Source organism: Monodelphis domestica, chromosome 7 (genome assembly GCF_027887165.1).
Source record: "Monodelphis domestica isolate mMonDom1 chromosome 7, mMonDom1.pri, whole genome shotgun sequence".
In the NCBI taxonomy this organism is placed as follows: domain Eukaryota; kingdom Metazoa; phylum Chordata; class Mammalia; order Didelphimorphia; family Didelphidae; genus Monodelphis; species Monodelphis domestica.
In genome coordinates, this window is record NC_077233.1 from 229710249 (window position 1) to 229729380 (window position 19132).

At 36.2% G+C, this 19132-nt stretch overlaps 1 protein-coding gene and 1 pseudogene across 2 annotated transcripts in view; both read left to right on the top strand.

Annotated features, from left to right (window-relative positions):
- PDZD9 (PDZ domain containing 9) overlaps positions 1–19132 on the top strand; it is a 46579-nt gene that overhangs the window by 18428 nt on the left and 9019 nt on the right. The window lies entirely within an intron of this gene.
- Positions 6657–8096, top strand: LOC103096751 (heterogeneous nuclear ribonucleoprotein A1-like; annotated as a pseudogene).

The following is a 19132-nucleotide window of genomic DNA, read 5'->3' on the forward strand; positions in this document are numbered from 1 at the left end:
ATTGGGCAAAATAGTTATTAATAGTCACCTTAATTTCCTCTTCATTAGAGTTGAGATCACCCTTTTCATTTATGATACTGTTACTTGGTTCTTGTCTTTCTTTTTCTTAATTAGATTATCCAGTACTTTATTTTATTTGTTTTTTTTCAAAATGCCAGCTGCTAGTCTTATTTATTACTATATCTTATTTTACTTTTACTTTTATTAATTTCTCCTTTGATTTTTAGGATTTCCAATTTGGTCTTTACCTGAGGGTTTTAAATTTGTTCTTTTTCTAGTTTTTTTAGTTGCATGCCCAATTTGTTAATTTTCTCTTTCATTTTTTTTGTTAATATGGGCTCTCAGGGATATAAATTTTCCCCTGAGTACTGTTTTTACAGTATCCCCAAAATTTTGAGATGTTGTTTCCTCATTGTCATTCTCTTCCATGAAATCATTGTTTCTATGATTTGTTCTTTAATCAACCAGTTTTGGAGAATTCAATTATTTAATTTCTAATTAATTTTTGATTTGCCTCTCCTTGTACCCTTGACTTGACAGGTGACTGACAAACATTTGGGGAGCCCAAAGGAGTGAGGAGAATGAGAAATAGAGAGAAGGATGAAATGCTTTTTCTCCTGGTATTTTGTTTGTTTTGATTTGTCTAGTTCTTATAGGGGAAGGTTGAACCCCCCCCCCCTACCCCCGTATGGTTTTACTATTTATTTCCTCCTTACAGTTTCTCCTTTAATGAAATTGAGAATTTCATTAAAGAACTAGCTTGTAGTATTTTCTTCTTGATCTGGGAACTCTTGCACTTGGCTATAATATTCCTGGGAATTATCATTTGGGGATTTAATGCAGGAGGTGATCTGTGGGATTATTTCAATTGCTATTTTACCCTCTTGTTTATGGATATCTGTAATTTTCTTGGATAATTTCTTGTAGTATGATATCCAGGCTTTTTTTTTTTTGGTCATGGCCTTCAGGTAGTCCAATAATTTTTAAATTGTCCCTCCTGGATCTATTTTCACAGTCAGTTTTTTTTTTATAAGGTGTTTTAGATTTTCTTCAATTTTTTCATTCTTTTGATTTTGTTTTATAGATTCTTGATGCCTTGTGAAGTCATTAGCTTCTAATTGTTCAATTCTAATGACTTTTCGATCCTCTTTTTCCTTTTGATCTATTTTTCTTGGTAAATCATTCTTTTCATCTTTTGATTTTTTTTCTCATCTTGAGGAAGTTTTTTCTTTTCTTTTCTTTTTAAATTTAAACATTATTTTATTTGGTCATTTCCAAACATTATTCATTGGAAACAAAGATCATTTTCTTTTCCTCCCCGCCCCCCCCAACCACTTTTCCCTCTCCCATAGCCGACGCACGATTCCAATGGTTATCACATGTGTTCTGGACTCGAACCCATTTCCCTGTTGTTAGTATTTGCATTAGAGTGTTCATTTAGAGTCTCTCCTCAGTCATATCCCCTCAACCCCTGTAGTCAAGCAGTTGCTTTTCACTGATGTTTTTACTCCCACAGTTCATCCTCTGCTTGTCAATAGTATTTTTTAGATCCCTGCAGATTGTTCAGGGACATTGCATTCATCTTTTGATTTTTTTTTAACCTCATTTTCGAGTTGGTCAATTCTGGCTTTTAAGAAATAATTTTCTTGTTTTAGTTCATGTGCTTTCTGTTTCTAGATGACCTCTTTTGCTTTTTAAGTTCTTTTCTGTCTTATTTGTTTTTTAAATTCTTTTTTGAGCTCTTCCAAAGCTTGATTCTTCTAGTTCACTGAAGTTTTTGAGGTTTTGCTTGATGTTCCTTGGTACTCCTCTGTTCTATCTGTTTTTTTGTTTGTTATCTGAATAGAAGCTTTTGATTATAATTTCCTTTTTTTTCTTCTGTTGTTTACTCATACTTTTTTTCTTTCTTCCCCGTCCTTTTGGGCTGTACACTTGCTCCTATGGTTGTTTGCTAACTCTGTGAGTTTGATATTTTCTTCCCTGAAGTGGCTTCTCTGCTCTGAGGCCAAATCTTTCCCAGCTGCAAGCAAAAGCTGAAGGTGAAGGTGTGGAGGCTGAAGGTTGTAAATCACCTAACCCTCCCCTCTGCTCCTTTCTGCCAGTTGCCTCCCTGATAGTAGTTGTTAGAACCCTGAAATTCATGTGGTTATACCAAGGTACTCTGTTGCTGTTGCAGTCCTTACCCTGAGATCCCACTCTTATCCCAAATCCTACAGAGGATCTCAGTGCAATAGGTGGGGGAGGGGTGTTGGGACTTTCCTTTTATCCATTATACCTGAGAATTCAATGTTCTCTGCACAACTCTCAAGTTGATTTGAGTAGGAGAGTCCTGTGACTGTCCTTTTGTTGGGTTTTGATTTCTGTTTTTTTTTTAATTGCTTTGTGTTGATTGGTGTGGAAGGACAGTCACAGAAGCTTCTGCTGTTTCTAAGCTTTCATCTTGACTCCCCCAGTAGCTATTTTTTTAAACAACCAATAACATAGACAATTCATTAGTGAATTTAATTTTAAAAAGGAAAGAAAACCAAATCGTTAGAATTAGAAATGAAAAGGTGAATGTACCACCAATAAAGAGGAAATTAAAGTAATTATTAGGAGCTATTTTATCCAGTTACATACCAAAAAATTTGACAATCTAAGTAAGTAGCTGAAGAAGGCATCCCATCAAACTTTTTGTAAAACCCAAATATGGTATTGATACCTAAAACAGGAAAATAAAAAACAAGAGAAAGAAAATTGAAGACCAATTTTGCTAATGAATATTAATGCAAAAAATTTTAATAAAATACTAGCTAGGAGATTATAATACACCACAAACATCATACACCATGATCAGGTGGAATTTATTGCAGGAATGTGCAATATTAGGAAAATTATCAGCAAAACTGACTACATCAATAATAAAACCAACAGAAATTATATGATTATCTCAAAAGATTGAGGAAAAAAACCTTTGACAAAATACAGGTATTTCTATGAAAAATATTAGGGAGCATAGGAATTAAGGGAACTTTCCTTAAAATGATAGTTTATATCTAAAACCATCAAGTATTATCTGTAATGGAGATAAACTAGGCGCCTTCCCAGTAAGATCAGGGGTGAAATAAGGATGCCCAATATCTCTGCTACTTGATCTCTGTTGTTCAACATCATACTAGAAATGCTATCTAAAGCAATAAGAGAAGAAAAAGGAATTAGAATGGCAATAAACAAAACTCATTCTTAATGGGTATTATGAAGATAGAGAACCCTAAAGGTTCAACTAAAAAACTAGTTGAAATAATTAACAACTTTAGCGGAGTTGCAGGATATAAAATAAATCCAATAAATCATCAGCATTATCTTTATATTACCAGGAAAACCCAGGATCAAGAGATGGAAAAAGAAATTCCATTTAAATTAACTGTGGATATTATAAAATACTTGTCTGTCAAGACAAACCTAGGAATTATACAAACATGTTTATAAAACACTTTTCTCAAAAATGAAGTTGGAAAAATATTACTTCCTCATGGGTTGGCTGGGCCAGTACAATAATCCTAAATTAATTTACTTATTCAGTGCATGCCAATTGAATTGCCCCAAAATTGTTTTATAAGACTGGAAAAAATGATAAAATTCATCTGGATTCAAAGGAGCAAGAATATAAAGGGAATCTTTGGGGGAAAATGTGAAAGAAGGTGGCCTAGAAGTACGAGAGCTCAAACTGTATTACAAAGCTGTGATCATCAAAACTACTTTGTGAGGGCAGTGAGGTGACTCGGTGGATAGAGAGCCAGACCTGGGAACAGGAAGTCTTGGGTTCAAATCCAGCCGCAGACACTTCCGTAGCTCGATGACCCTTGGCAAGTCACTTGATCCCTATTGCCCAGAACTTACTGCTCTTTTGCATTGGAACCAGTCCTAAGTACTGATTCTAAGATGGATGGTAAGAATTAAAAAAAAAAAAACCACAATCTGGTACTGGCTAAAAAAAATTGGACTTCTTGGGAAAAGATCGCTGATACAATGGGGAAAACATCTAAGATAAAAAGGGTGATTGAGGATTTGAGCATTTCTTTTGCTCCTATTCAGGACATTTAATGGATGCTTGGAGATCTCTTGTTCAGTCTAAGACAAAGTCAATTTGGATCTTCCCTGAAAGGCAAGTTCCCAATAGCAATGGACAAACTTGGGGCTTCCAGAATTCAAGTTGGCAAATAAAATATTTAAAGGAATATTAATTTGGCAACTGTGTGTGAAAATATTGAAGTAAGAGATTAGATTTGGGGAGACAAATTAAGAGTGTTGCAATTGTCTGATGGAGGGGACTTGAACTGGGCTGTTGTGCTTTGAAAAGAGAGAAGGGAATGGATGTAAGAGATGTTGTAGAGTTAGAATCAACAAGCCTTAGCAATACATGCTCAAAAGGGGAGTTTGTATTTGATACTTGAGGCAATAGGCATCCACTGGGACTTTTGAGTAAGAGAGTAACATGGTCAAACCTATGGTTTAGGAATATGATTTGATAGCTGTGTGGAGGATGGCTTAAAGAGCTCTCAGATGGAAAAAACTGAGAGGTGTCAGAGGCAGGGGCTAGAAGGTGGGGCCTAGGAGAAGGGAGATCTGGTAGCAGAAATTTAAAGAAAAGGCTTTATCCAAAGAGGTAAAGCTTGAACTAGTTTTGAAGGTAGGTTAGATAGAAGGGAAAAGGGAAAGGGCATTACAGAAAGAAGGAAGAAAATAAAGAATCTAAGCAGGAGTTCTTAACTTGGGATCTAGGATTAAAAAATGGTTTTGTTTTTTTTACTACTGTGTTTCAACATTATTGGTTTCTTTTGTGATTCTTTGTTTTTTTAAGCGTTTGAAAATTATCTTCTAAGAAAGATCCACAGGCTTTACCAAACTGCCTGAGGGGGATCTATTGCACAAAAAAAGGTTAATAGACCCTGTAAGGATGGTGTGTATGGGAGACTGACCTAATTGGAATATCCATGGTTCATAAAGTGAGAGAAGTTAGAATTAGATTATGGAAAGGCCTTCATTATCATTCTGTAAGGAATTAAATTTATGGTTGAACTAAATATAAGAGAATATGGTCGCCAATTTTAAAAATTAATACAGCTCAAGTCAAAATGACTTTTTAGCAGCTTTATTTACAAAAAAATGGGAAAGAGTAGAAGTCAAAAAATGTAAAAGGTGGGTAAAGAAATTCTCTAACCTAACACACCAAATATTTGCTCTGGCACCTGGTTCCACTCCAGCAGGGTTTGTGATGAATTAAGCAAAGGTTTCACCCATGGGGCCTCCTCTGAGAGGGAGGCCTCTCTGGTGGTAATCTCTTTAGAAGCCAGGAAAGGAGGATCAGCTTTTTTCACTCACCCCATCCATAGCTCCAAGCTGCAGTCCCAGTCCAAAGGGGAAGATCCAGGAGTAGTCTTACCAGAAGCAGTTCAAGTTGCCAGCCCCAGGTCCTTCATGATGAAGATTCAGACCAAAGACCACCTTGAATACCTCCTGGACAGGAAGTTCATCATGTTTTATAGTCCCTTTTTTACATCACTTCCTGTCCCTTCCTCCACTTTATGGGGACCAATTGCAGTCTTTAAATTTGCTTAGCACCACCCAGGGGGACAGTGTTTGTAGGCTCCACTTCTTGTCCTATAAGGGTATAAACTCTTATCAAAGGATTCCCAAGTTTCTGACTGATTGAGTTGAAAGGGTGGAGCTCTCTAAGTGGCTTGCGAATTCCCCCACCTAGTGCCAAATAGGGGGTATTCAAGTTTTGGTTGATTAATTAAAAATAGACAAGGAGAGAGTCAAGCCCATCTTCATAATTCTCAGTTGACTTTGTCTCCTAAGCAATGGGGAAAAATGTCAGATTCTTTAACAGAGGAATGGCGTAATTTAAGAGTGAAAGAATTAGAAATATATATAAAATGTTGGATAGTTCTGGTGAATGAGGTAAAAAATTCAAATTTCATAATTCATTTGTAATATGAAATTTCTCTAGATAACATAATTTTAAAAAGCAAGATTTTCTATAAAAATATAGCATTCCAGAGCCTGAATGAATTAAACAAAAATACAGAATTCATAATTTCTTTCTTTTTTTTAAGCCCTTATTTTCTGTCTTAGTATCAATTCTAAGACACATGAGTAGCAAGGGCTAGGCAATCAGGGTTATAAGACTTGCCCAAGGTCACATAAGCTAGGAAGTGTCTAAGGCTAGGTCTGAACCCAGGTCCTCCTGACTTGAAGCTTGGCATTTCTATCCATTGTGCTACCCAGATCTCCCAGAATTCATGATTTTGTAAATAAACCCCAAAATGATTAATAAAAAACTATTAAAGATAATCTAAGTAGATTTATTAGAAGAAAAGGAAGGAAGCTATTTGAAATATAGTTTTGGACTGTGTACAAATTAGAGAGCTGTACCTATTTGGTCATCTAAGAGAGTCTACAGTACTCCTGTTTTCTCAAATCAGTCTGAAAATCTTGGTGTTAACATTGTGTACCAAATGGAATGGTGTGGGGCTCTGTCATTGTTAATGTAAAATGGAAACTGAGAACAATAACATCAGCACTGTTTCAGGGGTACCCAGTCAGTGGTTTCATAGAATTTAAAGTTATTCTTGAAAAAAAGGAAATTCAGGGACCCAAACCTCTAAAGCCATCTGCATTATTTTTGGCCAATGTATTTTAAAGTGCATCTGTAATTTATCTTTTTCATTCTCAGTACCAAAATAGTTTTAAGGTCTTTTCAGCATGCTTTCTATCCTCCACGCGTTGGAGACGATTGCTGCAGTGACTGCTACTGTTCTTGCTTTGTCGAAGTCAGAGTCCCCCAAGGAGCCTGAGCAATTGCGGAAGCTCTTCATTGGAAGCCTGAGCTTCGAGACAACAGACGAGAGTCTCTGGAGCCATTTCGAATATTAGGGCACACTTACAGACTGCATGGTGATGAGGGATCCCAATACCAAGTGGTCCAGGGGCTTCGACTTTGTTACCTATGCCACAGTGGAGGAGGTAGATGCAGCAATGGATGCCAGACCTCACAAAGTCGATGTCAGAGTTGTTGAACCAAAGAGAGCTGTTTCCAGGGAGGACTCTCAAAGGCCAGGTGCCCACTTAACTGTGAAAAAGATTTTTGTGAGGGGCATCAAAGAAGACACTTAAAAGCATCACTTAAGAGACTACTTTGAACAATATGGAAAAATCGAAGTGATTGAAATTATGACTGACAGAGGCAGTGGCAAGAAGAGGGGCTTTGCTTTTGTAACATTTGATGACTATGATTCTGTGGACAATATAGTCATTCAAAAATACCATACTGTGAATGTCCACAACTGTGAAGTAAGGAAAGCCTTGTCAAAGTAAGAAATGGCCAGTGCTTCGTCAGAGAGGTTGAAGTGGTTCTGGAAACTTCGTGACCATGGAGGTGGCTTTGGTGGAAGTGATAACTTTGACTGTGGTGGGAATTTCAGTGGTAGAGGTGGTTTTGGCAGCAGTTATGGTGGTGGTGGATATGGTGGAAGTGGAGATGGCTATAATGGATTTGGAAATGATGGAAGCAACTTCGGAGGTGGTGGAACTACAATGATTTTGGCGACTACAACAATCAGTCTTCAAATTTTGGTCCGTGGAGGGAGGAAATTTTGGAGTGCTGGTGGAGGCCAGTATTTTGCCAAACCATGTAACCAAGGTGGCTATGGCGATTCCAGTAGTAGCAGTAGTTATGGCAGTGGAAGAAGATTTTAATTACTGGTAGGAAACAAAGCTTAGCAGGAGAGGAGAGTCAGAGAAGTGACAGGGAAGCTATAGGTTACAACAGATTTGTGAACTCAGCCAAGCACAGTGGTGGCAGGGCCTAGCTGCTACAAGAAGACATGTTTTAGACAGTACTTTTGTGTATGGGCAAAAAAAAAAAAACACACCAGGACTGTATTTGTAACTAATTGTATAACAGGTTATTTTAGTTTCTGTTCTGTGGAAAGTGTAAAGCATTCCAACAAAGGGTTTTAATGTAGATTTTTTTGGGGGGGCACCCATGCTGTTGATTGCTAAATGTAATAGTCTGATCATGATGCTGAATAAAGGTGTCTTAAAAAAAAGGATCTTTTCAGCATCTAGAACAATACTTTGGTGATCAAATATTGAGTTAAATTTCTAGACAATGTGCCTAGCTTATGGTATAGCCCTCACAATCTATCATTTCTTAGTTCTAGAAAGTTGCTTTTTATTTGAGCATTTGCTCTCTTATAGTTATGGTTTATAGTCATTGGTTTTGATTAATTGCTATTAATTAGGGTTAATTTACTGCAAGAAATTATTTGCTTGCCTTTAGGACTTAAGTAAAGCTATAATATACTAACCTCTAACAATTTAATCAATTAAAATGCCTAGGAGAGTGTAAGTTCCTTGCCAGCTGCTGCTCTTTTGAAATAGTAGATGTGATGTCTTAATTGTTTAGTGGATCTATTATCTCCTTTCTTTGTAAGCACTCCTGCCAATTCTTGTCTGTTTCCTCCCATAAACATTCCAGAGAAAATATTCCTAATGTACTGGGGCTTTTCCTTTGGATCTCTTGACATTACATGGGTACCAAAGCAGTACTCATTATTCCATATCTTACACTTGATTCTTATTAAATATCAGTTACACATCTTTTTTCTTTTATATTTTCTTTCTTTATTTTAAATAGAATTTATTCCTAGTTATCTTAGCCTTTTCCCATTCCCAACAACAAGATATGCATATATAAATTATGTCTTTTATGTTTTTATTTATCAGTTCATTCTTTGGAGGTGGATATTCACAAGTTATTCTTCAAATATTAATTCTAGAGCTGTATATAATATTCTTCCTTCACTCTTCATTATTTCATGTAGATCTTTCCAAGTTTTAAAAAAATTAACCTGCTTTGTTTCTTATGGCACAGTAGTATTCCATCACAAACATGAAGCACAATTTGTTTAGCCATTCCCCAACTGATGTACATTTCCTTGATTTCCAGTACTGTGCCACCTCAAAGAGAGCTACTATAGCAAGATGGCAGCTTAGAAGCAGCAAAAGTTCAGACCTCTGAAAACCCTTCCTTACCGATCATAAACTGAATGCTCCTAGGGGACTGAAAATCAAACTTAACAACAGGACAGAGGTGGGGAACCCTCCTTCTGGACTCAATTCAAAAGGTACATCCCCCAAAAGCTGGAATCCAAGAACACCCGGGTCTAAGGAAGGCAGAAAGAAGGTCCCAGGACCCCTCCCCCCCAACCCAGAGCACTGAGCCCCCAGCAGCAGCGGGAACCTCTGGGCGGGCAAAGGTGCTGGTCTGGAGGGTGTACCTTGAGAGCAACCTGGGCCAGGCTCAGAGCATCCAACACAGGTGGCAGGGAAGCAGCCAGAGAGAGACTGAAGAGCCTGCAGCACCGTGGCTGGGTCCTTCCATCTGGCTCCAGTCTCACCGGAGGTTTTTATCTTGGGGCACATCCAGACCAACCCAGTTGAACCTAATCCCATCAGGAGTCCTCAGAGCTCAGGGAGGCCAGGATCCCTCCCCCCCTAGAGTGCAGGGCCTCCCGCAAGGACAGGAACCTCTGGGCAGGTAAAGGCACTGGTGTACCTTGCGGACAGTGCTGTGCCAGACTCAAAGCGTGGAATGGAGGAAGCAGAGAAGCAACTGGAGAGAACTGGAGAGAGCCTGGGCAGCTCCAGCCTTCCAGCCTTCTGTATGTAAGAGCATATACAGCCCAACCCAGTTCAACTTAATCCTATCAAAAGCCTCCAGAGGACAGGGAAACCAACATTCCTCCCCCAGAGACTGTACCAAGAGATCTGACAAAGCTCCAAGAGGGGAGACTGACAGCCCCAAAACAAAAAAAATGAGAGGAGCAAGAGCACAGACAAATACGGGGAGCAAAGAAGGGGTAAACATGAGCAAACAACAGAAAAAGAAGAAAGAAATTACAACAGACAGCATCTGTACAGGTAATGAGCAAAGAGCGAACGAAACAGAGGGGAAGGGATCAGCAAAGGAAAAATCAGACATCCCAGCGAATTGGATACAAGCTTTGGAAGAACTCAAAATGCAATTCAAAACACAATTAAGAGAGGCTGAAGACAATTGGGAAAAGAACTTAAAAACTAAGATAAATCATCTGGAAACAGAAAATAGTGTCTTGAAAGCCAAAATCAACCAACTACAAAATGAGGCAAAGGAGATAAAAGATGAGGTAAAGAGAATAAAAGATGAGAAAAAGGAGATGAAGGACAAGGTAAAGAGTATGAAAGATGACCTCCAAAGAAAATCAGACCAGAAGGAAAAAGATGACCAAAAAGCCAGGGATGAAATCTAGTCTTTAAGAATGAGAATACAACAACTAGAATTAAGTGACCTCACAAGCAGCAGGACACTATAAAACAAAAGCAAAAGAATGAAAAAATTGAGGAAAATATGAAGCATCTCATTCACAAAACAGAAGATTTAGAAAATCTTTCAAGGAGAGACAATTTAAGAATCATTGGTCTACGAGAAGACCATGACAAAAGAAAAAGGCTGGACATCATACTACAGGAAATTATTAAAGAAAACTGCCCCAATATCCTAGAACAAGAGGGAAAAGTGGAGATTGAAAGAATCCACAGATCACCTCCTGTACTTAATCCCCAACTGACAACACCCAGGAATGTTATAGCCAAATTCAAGAACTATCAGACCAAAGAAAAGATATAACAAGCTGCCAAGAAGAAGTCATTCAGATACCATGGAACCACAGTGAGGATAACACAGGATCTGGCTGCATCCACACTGAAAAACTGAAAGGCTTGGAATATAATATTCCGGAAAGCAAGGGACCTAGGTCTAAAACCAAGAATCAACTACCCAGCAAAACTGACTATATTCTTACAGGGGAAAGTATGGTCATTCAACAAAATAGAAGAATTCGTAAAGAAAAGACCAGACCTGAACAGAAAATTTGATGTCCAAGCACAGAACTCAAGAGAATCATCAAAAGGTAATTTAAAAAGGGGGGGGGGAGAAAAACAAAACAAAACAAAAAAACATTTTTAAGAGACTCAATAAGTTAAAATGATATGTATCCCTATAAGAAAAGAGGTCATTGGTAACTCTTAAAAACTGTTGTTATTACCTGGGCAGCAAAAAGAAGTACACTTAGAGGGAACAGTGACAAACTGTATAGGATGAAAGGACAAGACATAAATAGGTATAGAGATATATGTATGCATAAATACATACACATGTGTATGCGCACACACACACACACACATATATAACTAGAGCTAAAAATAGATTAATAGTAAAAGAAATGGGAAAAGAAACAAACGGGGATAAATTTATATGTCACAAAGAAGCTCATGGTGGGAGGGAGGAGAACAGCAATACACTGGAAGGGTAAAGAGGTCAGAAATAGGAAATACTCAACTCTTACGTGCTTTGAAATTGACCCAAAGAGGGAAGAATAATCAAATATATTGGGGCAGAGAATTGATTTACACCCTATAGGGTAGTAGAAGGGCAACAAACGAACTGGTGGGGAGGGAAGCAGTACAAGGGAGGGAAAGGGTGGGGGGGTTAAATTTAGAAAGACTACAGGGAAAATAAGGGGGGCGATAAGAAAGGGAAGTAAAATAAGGGTGAGAACTAGGGGGACTGTTTAAAAACAAACATTGGTGTAGAAGGAAAGAAGAAAAGGCAGAAACAGGAGTAAAAATCAAAATGCTGGGTAATACACAGCTAGTAATCATAACTCTGAATGTGAATGGAATGAACTCACCGATAAAACACAAGCAAATAGCAGAGTGGTTTAGAATCCAAAACCCTACCATATGCTGTCTACAATAAACACACATGAGGAAGGTAGATACACATATGGTGAAAGCAAGAGGATGGAGCCAAATCTATTGGGCATCAACTGATAAAAAGAAGGCAGGAGTTGCAATCATGATAACCAACAAAGCCAAAGTAAAAATAAATCTAGTTAAAAGAGATAGGGAAGATAATTATATCCTGATAAAAGGCAGTATAGACAATGAGGAAATATCTGTATTCAACGTGTATGCACCAAATGGCATAGCATCCAAATTTCTAATGGAGAAACTAGTGGAGCTCTATGAAAGATAGAAAAACTATACTAGTGGGAGACCTGAACCTTCCTCTATCCGAACTAGATAAATCAAACCAAAAAATAAATAAGAAAGAGGTAAGAGAAGTAAATGAAATCTTAGAAAAATTAGAGTTCGTAGACATGTGGAGAAAAATAAATAGGGACAAAAAGGAATACACCTTCTTTTCAGCAGCACATGGTAAATTCACAAAAATTGACCATGTATTATGGCATTGCAAACAAGTGCAAAAGAGCAGAAATAATAAATGCAACCTTCTCAGATCACAATGCAATAAAAATAATAATTAGTAAGGGTACATGGAGAGGTAAAACAAAAATTAATTGGAAATTAAACAATACAATCCTTCAAAACTGGTTAAAGAACAAATTGTAGAAACAATAACTTCATTGAAGAAAATGACAATGATGAGACATCCTTTCAAAACCTATGGGATGCAGCCAAAGCAGTACTCAGGGGGAAATTTATATCCTTTAGTTCATATATTAACAAATTAAGAAGGGCAGAGGTCAATGAATTGGGCATGCAAATTAAAAAATTAGAAAGTGAACAAATTAAAAATCCTCAGATGAATACTAAATTAGAGATCCTAAAACTCAAAGGAGAAATTAATAAAATTGAAAGTCAAATAACTATTTATTTGATAAATAAGACTAGAAGCTGGAACTTCGAAAAAAACAAATGAAATAGACAAAGTACTAGTCAGTCTAATTTAAAAAAGGAAAGAAAAAAACCAAATTGACAGTATCCAAGATGAAAAGGGAGACCTCACCTCTAATGAAGAGGAAATTAAGGCAATCATTAAAAACTACTCTGCCCAATTATATGGCAACAAATATGGCAATCTAGGTGATATGGATGAATACTTACAAAAATATAAATTGCCTAGACTAAAAGAGGAAGAAATAAATTACCTAAACAACCCCATATCAGAAAAAGAAATTGAACAAGCCATCAAAGAGCTCCTGAAGAAAAAAATCCCCAGGTCCAGATGGATTCACAAATGAATTCTATCAAACATTCAAAGAACAACTAATCCCAATATTAAACTATTTAACAGAATAAGCCAAAAAGGAGTTCTACCAAATTCATTTTATGACACAAACATGGTACTGATTCCAAAGCTGGGCAGGTCAAAAACAGAGAAAGAAAACTATAGACCAATCTCCCTAATGAATATAGATGCAAAAATCTTAAATAGGATACTAGCAAAAAGACTCCAGCAAGTCATCACAAGGGTTATCCACTATGACCAGGCAGGATTCATACCAGGAATGCAGGGCTGGTTCAATATTAGGAAAACCATCCACATAATTGACCAAATCAACAAGCAAACCAACAAGAATCACATGATTATCTCAATAGACGCAGAAAAAGCCTTTGATAAAATACAACACTCATTCCTATTAAAAAACACTAGAAAGTATAGGGATAGAAGGGCCTTTCCTAAAAATAATAAGCAGTATATATCTAAAACCATCAGAAACATCCTCTGCAATGGGGATAAACTAGAAGCATTCCCAATAAGATCAGGAGTAAAACAAGGATGCCCATTATCACCTTTATTATTTAACATGGTACTAGAAACACTAGCAGTAGCAATTAGAGAAGAAAAAGAAATTGAAAGTATTAAAATTGGTAATGAGGAGACCAAGCTATCACTCTTTGCTGATGATATATTGGTTTACTTAAAGAATCCTAGAGAATCAACCAAAAAGTTACTCGAAATAATCAACAACTTTAGCAAAGTTGCAGGATACAAAAGAATCCCAAATAAGTCATCAGCATTTCTATATATCTCTAACCCATTTCAGCAGCAAGAATTAGAAAGAGAAATACCATTTAAAATCACCCTAGACAATATAAAATACTTAGGAATCTATCTGCTGAGACAAACACAGGAACTATATGAGCACAACTACAAAACACTCTCCACACAGTTAAAACTAGATCTAAACAATTGGAAAGACATTGATTGCTTATGGGTGGGATGAGCTAATATAATAAAAATGACAATCCTACCCAAATTAATTTACTTATTTAGTGCCATACCCATTGAACTACCAGAAAATGGCTTTACTGATTTAGAAGAAACCGTAACTAAGTTCATTTGGAAAAACAAAAGATCAAGGATATCCAGGGAAATCATGAAAAAAAAAATGCAAAGGAAGGAGGACTTGCAGTCCCAGATCTCAAAGTATACTATAAAGCAGTGGTCATCAAAATAATTTGGTACTGGCTAAGAGACAGAAAGGAGGATCAGTGGAATAGATTTTGGGTAAATGACCTCAGCAAGACAGTCTATGACAAACCCCAAACCCCAGCTTTTGGGATAAAAATCCACTCTTTTATAAAAACTTTTGGGAAAATTGGAAGACAGTGTGGGAGAAATTAGGTTTGGATCAACACCTCACACTCTACACCAAGATAAACTCAGAATGGGCGAATGACTTGAATATAAAGAAGGAAACTATAAGTAAATTAGGTGAATACAGAATAGTATACATGTCAGACCTTTGGGAAGGGAAAGATTTTAAAACCAAGCAAGACTTAGAAAGAGTCACAAAATGTAAAATAAATAATTTTGACTACATCAAATTAAAAAGTTTTTATACAAACAAAACCAATGTAACTAAAATCAGAAGGGAAGCAACAAATTGGGAAACACTCTTCATAAAAACCTCTGACAAAGGTTTAATTACTCAAATTTACTATGAGCTAAATCAACTGTACAAAAAATCAAGCCATTCTCCAATTGATAAATGGGCAAGGGACATGAATAGGCAGTTCTCAGATAAAGAAATCAAAACTATTAATATGCACATGAAAAAGTGTTCTAAATCTCTTATAATCAGAGAGATGCAAATCAAAACAACTCTGAGGTATCACTTCACACCTAGCAGATTGGCTAACATGACAGCAAAGGAAAGTAATGAATGCTGGAGGGGATGTGGCAAAGTAGGGACATTAATTCATTGCTGGTGGAGTTGTGAATTGATCCAACCATTCTGGAGGGCAATTTGGAACTATGCTCAAAGGGCGATAAAAGACTGTCTGCCCTTTGATCCAGCCATAGCACTGCTGGGCTTGTACCCCAAAGAGATAATGGACAAAAAGACTTGTACAAGAATATTCATAGCTGCACTCTTTGTGGTGGCCAAAAGTTGGAAAATGAGGGGATGCCCTTCAATTGGGGAATGGCTGAACAAATTGTGGTATATGTTGGTGATGGAATACTATTGTGCTAAAAGGAATAATAAAGTGGAGGAATTCCATGGAGACTGGAACAACCTTCGCGAAGTGATGCAGAGTGAAAGGAGCAGAACCAGGAAAACATTGTACACAGAGACTGACACACTGTGGTACAATGAAATGTAATGGACTTCTCCATTAAAGGCAATGCAATGTCCCTGAACAATCTGCAGGGATCTATGAGAAAAAACACTCTCCACGAGCAGTGGACAAACTGTGGGAGTAAAAACACGGAGGAAAAGCCACTGCTTGACTACAGGGATTGAAGGGATATGATTGAGGAGAGACTCTAAATGAACACCCCAATGCAAATACCAACAACATGGAAATGGCTATGGGAGGGGTGGGGGTGGGGGAAGAAAATGATCTTTGTTTCCAAGGAATAATGTTTGAAAATGACCTAATAAAATAATGTTTAAAAGGGGGGAAAAAAGAGAGCTACTATAAATATTTTGGAACATATTGGTTCTTTTCTTTTTTCTCTGATCTCTTTGTACTTTATACTTTATACTCAGTTTTATAACTCTCTGGACATAATTCTAAATTGCCATGCATCTCATGAATGATGTCTTTTTTGTTATTTTGTTATACAATTCCTTGTTTGTTATACATTGCTGCTCATTTTTGTCTTCATGGATCTCTTCATTGCTCTTGAATTCTCCCAATTTTGATTCCTCTGAGGTTGTGGTATCGGTTTGCAGTCATATAGTAGCACTGGGAAAATACTGTTGCTAAAAAAAATGGGATTTTCTTTCAGAAAAGAGCTGGCATCATTGAAAGCAATGTACAATTCCCCAGATGCAATCCTGTGTTACTATACAGAGGAAAAATAAAATTTATATTCTTTGGTAGTGTTATGACTATCTATAATATGATGTTATATGTTTCCTTTAGTCCATTAAAATATAAAATTGTATGCTGAATATTAAATTGGTGTTTACGTAGGGCAGTGTTGAGTGTTTTAATTCCATCTGCATATGAACAAAAATTCATACCTTGTAATATAGGGAATTAAGTTATTTTCTACATTCTCAATAAAGTCATTTTTACAAACAGTATTCTGGGCATGTCTTTCAGCTACAGATGTTTGATTTAACATTTGACACTCATTAATTTGCTTCACTAAATTATACTACAATGGATAAATAGTATGCATTACTTTTTAACTAAATTTCTGGTCAGCTGAAGTGACCTAGAAAGTATAACCTGAAGGTAGTTTAGTGTAAGTCTTATGTAGTTCTGAACAGCCAAACCCACTTTCCAGGCCAAAATAGAGGGTTTGTTTCATTTCCCCCCTTTTCATTTAAATTTTTTATTGGTATTTTTTGTGTTTATATCAGGTTCTGAATGAACATTGCTAACCCCCTACACAGCAAGTTTCAACAAACTTGTAACAAAGATTTTAAAAATCTCAACAGTTCAGCAAAACCAACTAATACATTAGCCATACTTGATAGCATGTGTAACATTCCTTAGCTATACCCTACCTCTTTTAGTGAAATGAGAAGAGTGCATTTCTTCATCTATTCTGCAAAGTAGGGCATAACTTTGGATTTATAATTCATGCAACATTCAATTTTTTTTCCTGTTTACAATGTAGTTATTTTGTTGTTATTTTTTACTTTTCTGTAGTTGTATATATGGGTTTCCTGGTTCTGTTTACTTTATTCTTTATCATGTTATATGTTTCTCTGAAGTCTTCACACTTATTGTTTTTAGGGTTCAGTAATATTTCTTTACATTCATGTAACCAGAGTTTATTTAGCCTTTTCTCAGTTGATGGGCACTCATTTTGTTTGGAGATCTTTGCTTCCACAAAAAAATGTTGCTATGAATATTTTCATATATGTGGAAACTTTCTATTTTTAACTTCCTTGAGGTGTATACTTAGAAGAGACATTTCTGGATCAAATATTATGGACATTTTAGTCATTTTTTTAGCATACTTCCAAATCACTTTCCAAATTGTTCTAGTTTACAGCTCCAGTAACAATGTATTTGTGTTTGTCTTCCTGTAGCCCCTCTCATATTACCATCTTTTTCAATTTGCTCAGTATCATATGAAACTTAAAAATCATTTTAATTTGCATTTTTATTATTAGTAACTTGTAACAATCACATGATTTTTCAGTTTGCAGTTATTTTCATATAATATTTTTTTCCAATTGTAGGTAAATCAATTTTTAACACTTGTTTTCCAAAAATTTGAGTTCCAAATTATTTTCCTACCTCCTTTCCCACTTCCCTTCCTGAGATGGTAAGAAGTTTGATCTAGGTTTTCCATCTGTATTCAGGTTCCATTCATTCTTTCTTTGGAAGGGATAGTATTTTTCATCATAAGCCCTTTGAAATTATCTTTGATCATTGTATTCCCAAGAATAGCTGACTAAGCCATTCATAGCTGCTCATCATACAGTATTGCTGTTATTGTGTACACTCTTCTCCTTGTTCTTCTCACTTGTCTTTGCATTAGTTCATGCACGTTATTCCAGTTTTTTTCTGAAATCATCCTGCTCATAATTTTTTTATAGCATGATAGTATTCCATTATATGTGACAATGTGTTCAGCCATGTAATTGAAGGACATCCTCTCAATTTCCAATTCTTTCTTACTACAAAAAGAGCTACTGTAAACATTTTTGAACAAATGGTTCTTCCCCCCACTCCCTTTTTTTAAAAAAAATTCTTTGGGATACAGATAGTGCTGATCAAAGGGTATATACAATTTTATAGCCCTTTGGGCACAGTTCCAAATTGCTCTTCAGAATGGTTGGCTTAGTTCACAATTCTACCAATAGTGCTTTGGTGTCCCAATTTTCCCAAATCTTCTCCAACATTGATCATTTTCCTTTTTTGCCATATTAGCCAATCTGATAGGTGTCAGAGGGTATCTCAAAGTTATTTTAATTTTCATTTCTCTAATGTTATTTTAGAGCATTTTTTTCCTGGCTACAGCTTTGATTTCTTCATCTGAAAATTTCCAGATCATATTCTTTGGCCATTTAGCAATTGGAGAATGATTTATATCCTTATAAATTTGACCCAATTCTCTTCTATATTTAAAAAATGAGACCTTTATTAGAGAAACTTGCTATAAAATTTCTGTAGCCCTCCACCAAGCTTTCTGCTTTCTTTCTAATCTTGGCTGCATTGCTTTTGTTTGTGCAGAACCTTTTAAACTTAATATAATCAAAAGAATCAATTTTACATCTTGTAATGCTCTCTATCTTTAATTTTGGTCATAAATTCTTCCCACATCCATATATCTGACAGGCAAACTATTCCATTCCAAAATTATTTTGTTTATAGGATTTGCTCAATCATTCCCCCACCAGCACAGTCTTTCTTGCTTTGCATATTTCATACTATTTTTGTACATTAGTGTTATTGAGAAAATTGCTCTGTACACTGTAAAGCACTATATAAGTGTGAGTCATTAAAAATCACAGTGGTATTCTTTCATTGCCTTTTGGAGAATTAATATTGTACAAGGGCAGATGATTAGCATTAATTCACACAACAAAAATTTATTATACATTTATATATACAAAACACATGTAGATCTGGGAGAGACTTTAGAGATCTTCTAAGAAATTTTAGCCCAGACCCTTGTAATTTTACAGAGGAATAAAAGGAGTCACAGAGAGGATAAGTTTTTTGCCCAAGTTGAGAGGCAAAGCATGACTTTAAATCACGTCTTGATACTATATTTAGTGCTTTCCCCATAATGCCAGAGCCTCTTTTTCCTCTCTTG